The sequence below is a fragment of the Petromyzon marinus genome, chromosome 49, assembly GCF_048934315.1.
Source record: "Petromyzon marinus isolate PM22_M1 ecotype Great Lakes invasive population chromosome 49, UKy_Petmar_22M1.pri1.0, whole genome shotgun sequence".
In the NCBI taxonomy this organism is placed as follows: Eukaryota; Metazoa; Chordata; class Hyperoartia; order Petromyzontiformes; family Petromyzontidae; genus Petromyzon; species Petromyzon marinus.
In genome coordinates, this window is record NC_133715.1 from 3,759,067 (window position 1) to 3,771,867 (window position 12,801).

The following is a 12,801-nucleotide window of genomic DNA, read 5'->3' on the forward strand; positions in this document are numbered from 1 at the left end:
TAAAGCTTTCGTGACTGCAGTAATTCATATTCTTAGTTTTTTCGGTAAAGTCACATTGAAGAGAAACAACAAAATAACAAAATATATATAAAACAATAAAAAATTCTCACGACGTTTCGACCATAACTCAAACGGTCATCATCAGGTGTGTCGGTTTGCATGTAAACCGACACACCTGATGATGACCGTTTGAGTTATGGTCGAAACGTCGTGAGAATTTTTTATTGTTTTATATATATTTTGTTATTTTGTTGTTTCTCTTCAACGTGACTTTACCGAAAAAACTAAGAATATAACCTAATGACACTCAAATGAATCTAATTGTTTAGTGACGCTGCGTCGGCATTAAAGCACAAGCACAAATAGCGAAAACACATTTGTCAGTAACACTGACTTGAAACTAAAAAGATATATAATCGACGACGTTCCGGGGGAATGGTCATTCTGCATAGCACATAAACAGAGAGGCAAAGTTCATATTCTTAGCTCTTTCGGTAAAGTCACGTTGAAGGGAAACAAAATATATAAAACAATAAAAATTCTCACGACATTTCGACCATAACACAAACGGTCGTCATCAGGTGTGTCGGTTTGCATTAATCTTTCTTTTTAAACAGTTTATTTATTTATTAAAAAACGTCAGCGCCACGCGCAGCGATTAGGCAGTTTATTTAGAAGGACTAGTCCATCTATGTTCTGAAAAGAGGAGGGGGGAGACTAAAAATTAATGTATGCTGTCTGAAAGCCACTGTAAGCGTGAACAATCAATTAAGACCTGAAATGGTTTATCAAATCTTTCCAATGATTGCTAAGCCAGAATCCATCTTCTCGGTTGAAATTATCTCTGTGCTTGTAATTTCAACCGAGAAGATGGATTCTGGCTTAGCAATCATTGGAAAGATTTGATAAATCATTTCAGGTCTTTATTGATTGTTCACGCTTACAGTGGCTTTCAGACAGCATACATTAATTTTTCGTCTCCCCCCTCCTCTTTTCAGAACATAGATGGACTAGTCCTTCTAAATAAACTGCCAAATCGCTGCGCGTGGCGCTGACGTTTTTTTAGAAATAAATAAATACACCGTTTAAAAATAAATAAATGCAAACCGACACACCTGATGACGACCGTTTGTGTTATGGTCGAAACGTCGTGAGAATTTTTATTGTTTATATATATTATTATTTTATTGTTTCCCTGCAACGTGACTTTACCAAAAGAGCTAAGAATATGAATTACTGCAGTCACGAAAGCTTTAAATCAAAATTTAGAGGCAAAGTTGATAAGAAGAATTGGGGCCTGATGAGAGAATTATATTTTTTAAATGACCAGTTTTTAAATGGGCATGTAAATAGTCACCTAATAGCTTTTGAGTACCTGACAAGTCTTTTAAATATCAAAAAAGTATTCCTACGAAGCAAACGCATGCATATTGAAAGTAATATTATAAGATGTTGCTGGCACAATACATTCGTCAATAACACTCCATGCCTTTGCAGTAGTAAATAAATATCGGCAACCCTTCGGGCAAGATGAGACCACGTGGAGGAACGAAGGTTCGCGGTGGTTTCGGGCACGTCACGAGGATCCTGCGCTTGGTGATGCGAGCCACACGTGTGGGAGAGAGCGGGAGCAGAGGGAGGGAGGGCATAAAATCCGGAGTAGATACACAGCGGTCAAGAATCTCGAAGAAAAAAAGGATTGAGTCTGAGCGAAGCGGTTGCTCCGGCTAAAGTGAGAGAACCGTGGTGGAAATGTGTTCGGCCCCATAGCAGCGAACGTGCTGACCAGAGGGGACAGATGATGCGGTGGCGAGATGTTAACTACCTCGCCCGGTATACAAAAGGCCGTGGGTTCGATCCCGACCCTGACGCCTGATGTATATTTGGAGTTTCCACGCTCCCTCCATGGTCGCGTGGATTTTTCTCCAGGACATCCGGGGTTTTTTTTTTTTTAGAATTTGGCTGCTATATATTTCGACGTGATAAGCCACTTCGTTGAGCTCTCATTTGTGATAGCCAGGTGGCTTCTGAAAAAAAAAATAGCTGTATATCTCAATGGGCCTTACCTGGTAAAATAAATAGTCTCTGTGTCTATGTTGTGTGTCTCTGTGTTGTCTCTCTCTCTGCTTGTGTGTCTATCTGCGTGCCTCTGTGTCTGTTTTGTCTTGCTCTCAAATTTAGTTCTCCCTGATGACGACTGCTTGTGTTGCAATTGGAAACGTCGTAAAATTTCGATGTAAAGCTTTCGTGACTGCAAGGATTCATCTTCTTTGGTTCTTTCGGTAAAGTCACGTAGAATGAGAATAAAATAATAAATTGATAAAATAAAATAACACAATAACATTCTCACGACGTTTCGGCCACAACACAAGCGGCCTTCGTCAGGTGAAGGGAAGGCCGCTTGTGTTGTGGCCGAAACGTCGTGAGAATTTTATTGTCTTATTTTATTTTATCAATTTATTATTTTATTCTCATTCTACGTGACTTTACCGAAAGAACCAAAGAAGACGAAACGTCGTACTCTATTATTTAATTTATTTTCTTTCTACGTGATAGTCACCTGGGAGTTGTATAGATTTTTCATGAATCCGGATGAGTGTGGGAACCTCTACTCTTATAGTCTTCTGCGCCAAGTGCTTCATCTTTAGTCTCTGTCTAATTTGTGTCAATACGGTACGGAATAAAGTGATGCCTGCGGAGGTACGATTTATTCTTTGCGACAGACGCCGTGATATTTCTCATACGAGCAAATTCACTTAATTTGTTTTATATTTCAATTTAAAGCTGTCGTGACTGCAGGGATTCATATTCTTGGTTCTTTCGGTAAAGTCACGTAGAATGGAAATAATACAAATATAAAACAATAAAACAATTTTAATAATACAAATAAAACAATTTGTATTATTTTATTATTTCCCTTCTACGTGACATTACCGAAAGAACCCAGAATATTGTTTTATATTCTCGAACTCTTTCCGTGGTTGTGGCCTAAAGCGACACAAAGCGTCGCTTTGGGCCTCCATAAACAGCGCGCGGGTGTGACGCACTTTAACAAGCATCGCAAGGCCACCAAAGTGGACTTGGCGGCGGGCGGAGGGCTTTAGGCTAATGCCGCCCACACTGCGCCCTACCCGTTCCCTGGTGAGACATTTTCACTGGCCCACGCGCTCTCTCTCTCTCTCTCGCCCTCTCTGAGCCATGCTCAGTGGTTTAGAATTTAACCCCCGAGGCGATCTGTTGCCTCGAGCTTAGCTGGCACCCACTCTTCAGACACGGGCAGCCCGGTTTGCGACCGTACACAGGATGGATGCACTATTAGGTCATGCAATGCAATGCGACTTTGATGTACCGTGTATAGACATCGCGATGCAAATGCATTTTACGATGCTGCGGAAAGGAGTTTATTTTTCAATATATTTTTGCTCTGTAAGCTATGAAACGAAACTTTTTTTTTTATTTCAGCATGTAAGGCTCACTGAGTTATTTATCTCATTTTCAGAAGCGACCTTGCCACAAATGATAGCTCAAAGAAGTGGCCTTATGTGGAAATGTATAGCAGCCAAATACTGCATATAAATGTGGAGGGAAAAACCGGAAGACCTGGAGAAAAATCCAAACGACCACGGGAAGAAAATGCAAACTGCAAATTTACAGCAGGCGTCAGGGTCAGGATTGGACCCACAACCTCATGTATACGAGATGAGGGAGTCAAATTATCGCCACCACAACACCCCTGAACCTGTACAGGGGCTGGCCATTGACAACACGGACAATAGGAACAGCAGTTTACAACCGAGTGGAGATTGACCAAGGGCCTCGACAGAAGGTTTACGTTGCTGGAGCGGAGTGTGTGGAGGGTAGTAGAATTAGGTAAGAGGAGAGAGGTACGAGAGTGCTTGTCGGGTGGGAGAGCAAAATGTAAGCGGAGAGTTGGTGAATGTGTGGAGGGGAGTAGATTGAGATGAGAGGGGCGAGTTAAGCGAGAGCGGGTCTATGGAGAATCGTGAAGGTGGCGAGTGTGATCTTGAAGTTGATTTGAGATTGGACTGGGAGCAAGTGGAGGGATTGGGATTATTGGGGTCAAGGGGTCATGTCATCTGGAGTAGTAGAAGTGAGGGATTGCGGGGGTCTATGAAGGACAGAGTTGCACTCAATGTTTAATGACTGCTAATGCAGCCTTAGCACAGGGACAGGTAATATTTTCTAGATGTTTTTTTTAAATTGCTGTAAACTAAATAAAAGTGTTGCTGAAAGCACATCCCCCACACCGAGTGCAACAATACCTTCCATGATCTCTATCTCAACACTTGAGTTCGGATCGGTTACGTTATTAATGATAAGGTTCACATGACACTGAGCTTTTGGGAGCGTGATTTCCCCAAATTGCATTTCTGAGCATAAACGTTCACGTGTACGGTTAGACTAGATTATCCGCGTGCGGTTTATCCGATTTGCGGATTAACCGCGCACCTGAGATTTTGACATAAATGAATAACTTATGGATTTTCCCTTGTTCAAATTAATAATCCATAAAAAGTTATACTTTGTTTATCTTGGAAATGTTTATTACGAGTCACGTGCTAAAACCGAAAAAAATCTGTGCTCTGGTCCATCTGAAATGCACGTGATCGCCTCTACAGTACAGTAGTTACTTATATTTACAACAGTGGGTGGAGTTTGATTGATTTGCTCTGCTATCCACTTAGTGGGCCGAATCTTCTGCACGGGAGCAAGAAAGTGTTATCACTGAGCACGCGCATCGATCGGTCAACCGTTAGTATTCATTCTTAATGTATACCTGTATTAGTGGGTTTTGGCATAGAAATGCGTGGAAAATGGATATTTTTGGATAATCCGCGATTTTGAATTATCCGCTTCCGTCCTGCCCGTCATTAGCGTGGATAATCGAGAGTCTACTGCATTTGGAATTTTCCCGCAACCACCGATTAGCACGGTTGGCTACGTATGGTGCGAAAGAAGTACAATTTGTAATAATAATTTAAAAATATATATATCATCTCGTGCAGGTGTATCGAGTGCGTGGCCCCCGCTCACCTTTCCCCGCGCGCGATTCTCTCTAACCTTGGCCGCACTCGCAGGCCGTTCTCCGACGGGAACTGGCTTTTCAAGCGCTCCCCCTGGCGCAGACGCCCAGTTGGAGACGTTCCGCCCTTTTAGGGATGACAGGACAACGGAACGTGGTCCGGAAGACAAAGAGAGGTTTCGGGAGGGAGGGATGGTGGGGGGGGAGGGGATGCACCAGGGACCTCTTGTCCAGCCCCTGTCCGTCGTGAGCGTCCTCTCTGAGTGCGACCAAGGTCGAAGAGCCTCGCACGTCACGTGAGGGGGAGGCTGTTGCACTCCCAAGTTACATCTCAATTTTTATTGAGTTTTTTTTTTTAACGGGGCCAATATATATTTTCCTTGCACGTTAATGCTCTGCAAACGCACGACCCTGACGCCTGCTGTATATTTCGAGTTTTCATGTCTCCCGGTGGAGGCGTGGATTTTTCTCCGGGTCCTCCGGTTTTTCCTTCCACATTTATAATCAACAACTTGGCTGCTATAAATGTCCACGATAAGCCCCTTCGTTGAGGCTATCATTTGTGGCCTGGTATACAGGAGGGCCTGGGTTCAATCCCGACACTGACGCCCGTTTTATATATTTAGAGTTTGCGTGTCTCTCTCCCCGTGGTCGTGCGGATTTTTCTCCGGCTCCTCCGGTTTTTCCCTCCACATTTAGAAACATGCATTTTGATTATTTGGCTGCTATAAATTTCCACGTTATCAGGTCATTTCGTTGAGATATCATTTGTGATAGCCAAGTCGCTACTTAAAAAGAGCTTTACAGCTCAGTGGGCCTTACCTGGTAAAATAAAACATAGTTTAGTATCTCGCTAACCACTGACATCTCACGCATTGTTTATTTTTGGTTAATGAAAACTGCAAGCTTACGGGGCATATAGAGTGTGAACAGTAACCTTTGAACAGAACTGCTGATCCGCCACAAAGGAAACATCAAATGAGCCGAACGAACGTGACCACTTTTCCTTGATGATTGCGGAATAATGAAGCATTCAACACAGCTCTAATGAGTATTAGCCTAATGGTGATCATTATTCTCTCTTTCTCTCGCGCCTAATTGAAGCTGCGGAAGCAGATAATACATTAGACTTGTAAATGGGCAACTCTGCGTTTGATTTTTTTCCCCCATTCAATTATTTATGGGCCTACAAATGTAACATTTTATATATATTTAGCGGCCCATGTATGCGCACATATATTAGACACGGTCGACCGGCAGGTTGCGTGTGGTGTGTTAAAGTGTGAGTACTTCCACCGCTTTGAAGACATCTGGCCAGTGCTGAAGAGAGTAGAGCCAAACACTCTCTAGAGGGGACTGTGTCTTTGTCAGAATTGTACCTGAAAGAGCAATTTCAGGGCTGCAGCTTAATCTTTTACCTGTACAGCGCACACAGACGTCCTCAATGTAATGTCTTGTGGTTGATAGCGGATACCTCAGCGTGGATGATAATTTCGTGACACGAACAATCCTAGCACCGAGTCCCTGCATCAAGGTGCTTCACCTTTGAAGTCAGAAGCTGAATCTTTGATCAGCATGTTATTTATTCTCGCGAAATCCGATGAGCTATGAAGCTCTTTTTTTTCACCGATGTCCAGCGACAAGTCACTCGGGATTGGAGTTATTGTGGTCTGCGTGAGATCCCCATCTACCCAATCTGGGTCATTAGGAGTTTGTACGAATGAGAACAACACATTTGGAAAAACATTGTGCGATCTTCTTTAAAAAATAAATTGTATCGGTCGATAAACTCCATTGTCGGCAGTGTTAAGCCCCAGCCTCTTTGGGGCTTACGTGAAATTCTCCACGCGGCACAAACGCCTGTGTTTTCGAGAGCAAGATTCCCAACCTTGCTTTTCAACATTCCGGTTTTTGCTGATACGCCAAAATCAATTCTCTATCTGCCCGTGACGTGACAATTGGAGTTTGAGCGACTCCGCGGGTTTGCCACTGCTTCAGCAGCACCACGGAGAGATGTGCTGTTGGAGAGGAATCCACAACACTTTGAACAAATGGGTGCAGGATCCCCCCCCTCCTCCCCCCGATAATTACAACCGGCATCATCAGGCAGTTGTGAGAAAAAATTAAACAAAATTCGAGCGGCATTTGCTTAAGCGGGCAGACTCTGTACCCACTTTTGTTTTCCTATCATGAGGCTCAGCAGTAGTGTGGCCCACTAAGAAATTGTCGTACTCGCATTGTAAATGTTGTGGGTTTACTCTCCAACACACAACCGGTGTGCTGAACTAGTAACGAATTGGCACGTTTTGTTTACGTGACAAAGCTTACTAATTGGCTGTGTCGGGTGGTCGCGGGTTTAACGACGACACATTTAGATTTATGCGATCTAACCCCCCCCCCCCCAAAAAAAAAATCTGGATTTGAAGCTTTCGTGACTGCAGGAATCAATACTCTTTGGTTCTTTCGGTAAAGTCACGTAGGTAGAAAATAATAGATCACGATGTTTCGATGGCAACACAAGCAACCGTCATCAGGTGAGATCAACACAGCAGGGGGAACTCTCACAAAAAAAAATCCTTTACTACGGATAACCAATTGTGGTTGGGTTGCCTGGGGTAACAGGCAAGACCTTTTTTAAGAATACCATGGGACCCAAATCAGCACAACGCTTGTACAAATAATTTCCTGCACAATTTCCAACCCCATGGTTTTAAGCGGCAGGCTGACGAATTTTAAACCGCGATGACGATATTGAAAGCAAAGTTTAGCTAAATTCGTGTTTTACATCGAAAAAAATGTGCAAAAATACAAATCGATCTGATTATAGCTTTGAAAATCGATACGCGGTAATAGGGTTTCAAACTCTGCAGCCGACTGCTTACATCTCCAGGGCTGGCAAACATGATACTGCAAGACCCTTAATCACCATATCAATATAACAAAATGGGATGCCATATTTTTTGCACGTGAATAATATGCGAATGACACACGTGCCGTAACGGTCGTCCATCCCCTCCCTCCCTCCCCTCCCCCACCCCAGTCACTGATCCCCGTGCCTTGGCAATTTCCACAAGCAACGGCACTCTCTCTGTATTCGCATGGAAACCGGCGGGGGCCCCGATTGATATGTGAAGTGCGTTGGATGCGAACTGGGTTACGTGCGCGGTATGCATACTGCGAGCTCACTGCTGCTGGCCCCCGTGATTTGCACGATTTGCCAAACGCCAACTCGGAATTAGGAGATATCAGCAGAGACAACCACCACCCACCGAGGTCCGCTGTGGCCTCTTGGTGCAAAAGAGCAGCGTGCAGTTCGGAAGACGGAAGCGGAGTTTGTCCACTCGGGCGCATCGTGTAAACCTTCCGAGGCCCCCGCATTTTTGGTGCCTTGGCCTCCACCGGTTCTCCCCGCACGTCCGATTTGCGCGGTTGGCTACGTACGGTGCGAAAGAAGTTCGACGTTACATCCGTGCATGGCACGGCGGCCGGAGGTTGCGTGCCACCGGTGTCCGTTGGACACGGCAGACGCAGAAATAAATAACGAAAAAGCAACTCCCATTAAGTGAAAGAATAGCAGGGGCGTGGGCGGGTGACGTCATTGCAAATGAAATGCGTTGACAACTAAAATGTCTTGCAATTATCAATGTTGGGTATGAGTTTTTTTTTTTAAGAACAATTGTGAATAATTGTGTCCCCCCCCTCCCCTTCCATCCCCCAAGGCGTTCTGATCGTGTACATCTACAGGGAAATCCGTGAAAAAGAGCTTGAAAGCTCATTGGATTCCTCCAGTATATATAAAAAAAATTCTGATTCAAGCGGTCTTTGGACGAACAAGCACGACGTCATCTTGTGACGTCGTGCTTTCGGATCAGTCCGAACCCATCAGGTCCGATTTTTTTTTCGAATTAAATCAAAGTTGGGAACACATCCCCCATAGTTTACGAGACGCAGTGTGTTGCCGTTTAATGTATCCGGGCGTGGTGGCGCACACGCGCAAACCAGCTCTATGGAGGCAAGGGGTCGGGGAGGATCGCACAGATGTGCGATGTCCCCTGAGGTACGAGGTGGCCCAGTAGATGGCAGCACAGCAAATGGGTTCGTGAAGCTGCCTTGTGAGTGTACTTTGTAAATGATCGTCTTTGTTCCGTACACAATGGGGTTACTCCAAATGATGCGGATGTCTTTCTTTCACGTGTGCACAAACGGCCGTTTAAAGGGAATTGTCCAAACATTCCCATGCAGGTCCCTCCTTGAAAAGTCTTGAGACTCGTTGAGGTTTTGCAGGATAAATAAATGAGATGACCATCATATATTAACTATAGGGGTGTCGCGGTGGCGAGATGTTAACTCCCTCACCTCGTATGCTGAAGGTCGTGGGTTCGATCCCGACCCTGACGCCTGCTGTATATTTGGAGTTTGCATGTTCTCCCCGTGGTCGTGTGGATTTTTCTCCAGGCCCTCTGGTTTTCCCCTCCACATTTAGAAACAACACGCGTTTAGAGTATTTGGCTGCTATACATTTCCACGTGATAAGCCACTTCATTGAGCTATCATTTGTGGTCAGGTGGCTGCTGAAAGAGAGCTACTATAGCTTAGTGGGGACCTTGCCTGGCAAAAAAAGGTTAGTTTATGCACCCTTTCATTTGTTTGTAGTTAACAGGTATGCACCATGTTCTGTTTTATTTGTTCTGTATGCTCATTAGGTCCAGTTGGTATACACAACGGAGGAATACATAGCGAAGCTACATAAACTCTCTCCTGAAGCCCTCTCGTAGCTGGCAGACCTTGACATTGGCATTTAGCTCCCGAACATTTCTGCCATACACAAGAATACAAATTAAACCCAGTGCATCTCAATGTCCCTTATTTGGAGTGACTATAATGAGTAGTCCAGTTCATTCTAATAGTGTCTCAATGCGTTATGTTCTCCGTGAATTGTGGGTCTACGTTTTTTTCCGAGCACCCATTAATTAATTAGAGCTATTTCCGGTTTCCCATTAATTTGTAATTGCATTTCCCATTTGTTCATTGCATTGTGTTTTCGTGTACCCTAATTCTCGCACAGATCATGGTTACTTTACATGATGTGATATTCTATCCGGCCAGGTGGTTTAGCGGTTGAGATAGTGGCTTGCATTTGGAAGGCGGCGAGTTCAACTCCTGTTTGTGCGGGCGGGGGGGGGGGGGGTGTTCACTCAGCCCACCATCCCTCCTGAGTTCGATAAGTAAAATCGGTGCCACTTTGTGGAATAGTCAACAGTCGTTGTCCGGATATACTCGTGCCTGTCATAGTAACTGGGAATTACGATCACTGGCTGACGGCTGTTAACAGTACATGAGCACCGACTCAATTCTTCATTTGAGCAGGAAATCGCTGACGTTTGAGTTTAATATCAAAACAAATACAGCATTTCCTTATAGCTGAATGGAAGCAATGTTCATTCTAACTATTCCCATCATTGGTTAGAGCCACCAGTCGATCCATTTAAGACACTGTTATGGTCAAGGGGTCCACGGAAAGTAAACTTGGCTTTGCATTTCAGTCCATTCTTAGTCCAGTGACTTGGACATTCTAGTTTAAAATGTTTTTCTTTTCCGTACAGCTGATGTTGATAGAGAACATCAAATATAATTTTACATTGAGGTGGTGGAGCCAAATGATTGCGCAAGGAGTAGCGGAGTGGTGTGTCGTGGTGATGAAACCTCATTCGTATTTGTAAATCGGGAGTTAAGTCGGTATATGTCCCATGGGTCTGTTCCGTGTAACCACAGTCTTACACTGTCGGAGCGTTTTTAATTGTCCATATGTGCATGGTCATCGTCAAGAATCCGCATCTGCTGCCATGGTTTGTGCAGTGGGAGTCGTTAAGGGTTTTGGCCCAGAATCTTCGCGGAAGATCTGTATTTGCTGTATTTGTAACTTCTTGTGAACTCTATTTGGGCTTTCCAAGCATCATCAGAGTTTAATTTGCATTGTTGAAGGTGACAGTTCTCGATCACATAAGACCATAAGGGAGACAAACCAGAGGGGGCCATTCGGGCCATCCAGCTCGTTCGGTTGTCCGTACAGAATTCCCTCATTATTCGCGAGGGATACGTTCTGTAGATGGTCGTGAATGGCACATTTCGCGGATAATGAGAAGGGCTACGAATGTCGTACGCGCAACGTCTGCAGATGCTTCTAAATCTTCAGTAAGTTCTCTCTCTCATCACGTTCTCGCATCGCATTCTGTTTTATCACTTTATCTCTGATCACTTTATCTCTGATCGCTTTATCTCTGATCACTTTCTCTTTCATCACTTTATCTCTGATCGCTTTATCTCTGATCGCTTTATCTCTGATCACTTTATCTCTGATCGCTTTATCTCTGATCATTTTATCTCTGATCGCTTTCTCTTTCATCGCTTTCTCTTTCATTACTTTATCTCTGATTACTTTATCTCTGATTACTTTATCTCTGATCGCTTTATCTCTGATCGCTTTATCTCTGATCGCTTTATCTCTGATCGCTTTATCTCTGATCGCTTTCCCTTTCATCACTTTATCTCTGATCGCTTTATCTCTGATCACTTTATCTCTGATCACTTTATCTCTGATCGCTTTCTCTTTCATCGCTTTCTCTTTCATTACTTTATCTCTGATCGCTTTATCTCTGATCACTTTATCTCTGATCACTTTATCTCTGATCACTTTATCTCTGATCGCTTTATCTCTGATCACTTTATCTCTGATCACTTTATCTTTCATCACTTTATCTCTGATCGCTTTATCTCTGATCGCTTTATCTCTGATCGCTTTATCTCTGAATGCAGTCTGTGTAGAGTTCCAGATGCGATTCGCGGATAGCCACAATCGCGGATAGCAATTTCGCGAATAACGAGGGAATATTGTAGCAGATCGATTCCAGAATCCCATTGAGGCGTTTTTTTTAAAGGGTCTCAGGGAATCTGCGTCCACCACGTGTTGCGTGGGCAGCTGGTTCCAGACTCGACTGCCACCCTTTGCTTCACAAAATATACCGCATTCTACGGATTATAAGATACTCCGGAAAGTAACGCGCTCCGAAAACTATGTCCAGTGTCAATAAATGTACACGAATCTGGTCACATACATACACGCACACACGGCTGCGGAATTACAGGACCCACACCTCCAACGTTCGCTTTAAAATACGGGGGGGGATGGGGGGGAAGTTGAGTCTTATTATGTGGAGAATGTGGTGCAGCACCACGTATGGCAAATGACTCGCCTCAATGTTGAGTGGCTCTTTTAAGTCGAGGTCACAAATCCTCCAAGCACACTGATCACCCGTCGAGTTTTATTTAATGCAGTGATATGTGTGTGTTGTTACCTTGCTCGTGGATTTTATTGCTGGGAATTCGCTTTTACAGCGACCACTGATGTATAGTTTTAACCCCAAAAGAGACCCTTACGATATTTTGTGCTGCCGTTAAAAATACACGTACTGAACTTTCCAACCCTGTTTTGAGCGGTGACGTTTGTCGATTGCTGGCTAGATTTGCGCACTTGAGTAATATACCCTGTGCATGTAATATCACTTTTTGTAACCTTGACCAGTGGCTATTAAACACTCATATTCGTGGCTCTTCTTCTATGTTTCGTAATGTCCACACGTGTTGCCTGTGCGTCGTCAGTGCGGTGGTTTTAAGAGAAAATTAATCTGCGTACAGAAATATCTTGAATAGAAAAAAAAATATCAACAGCGATTCGATTGCCAAAGCTTGGGGACGCGTTA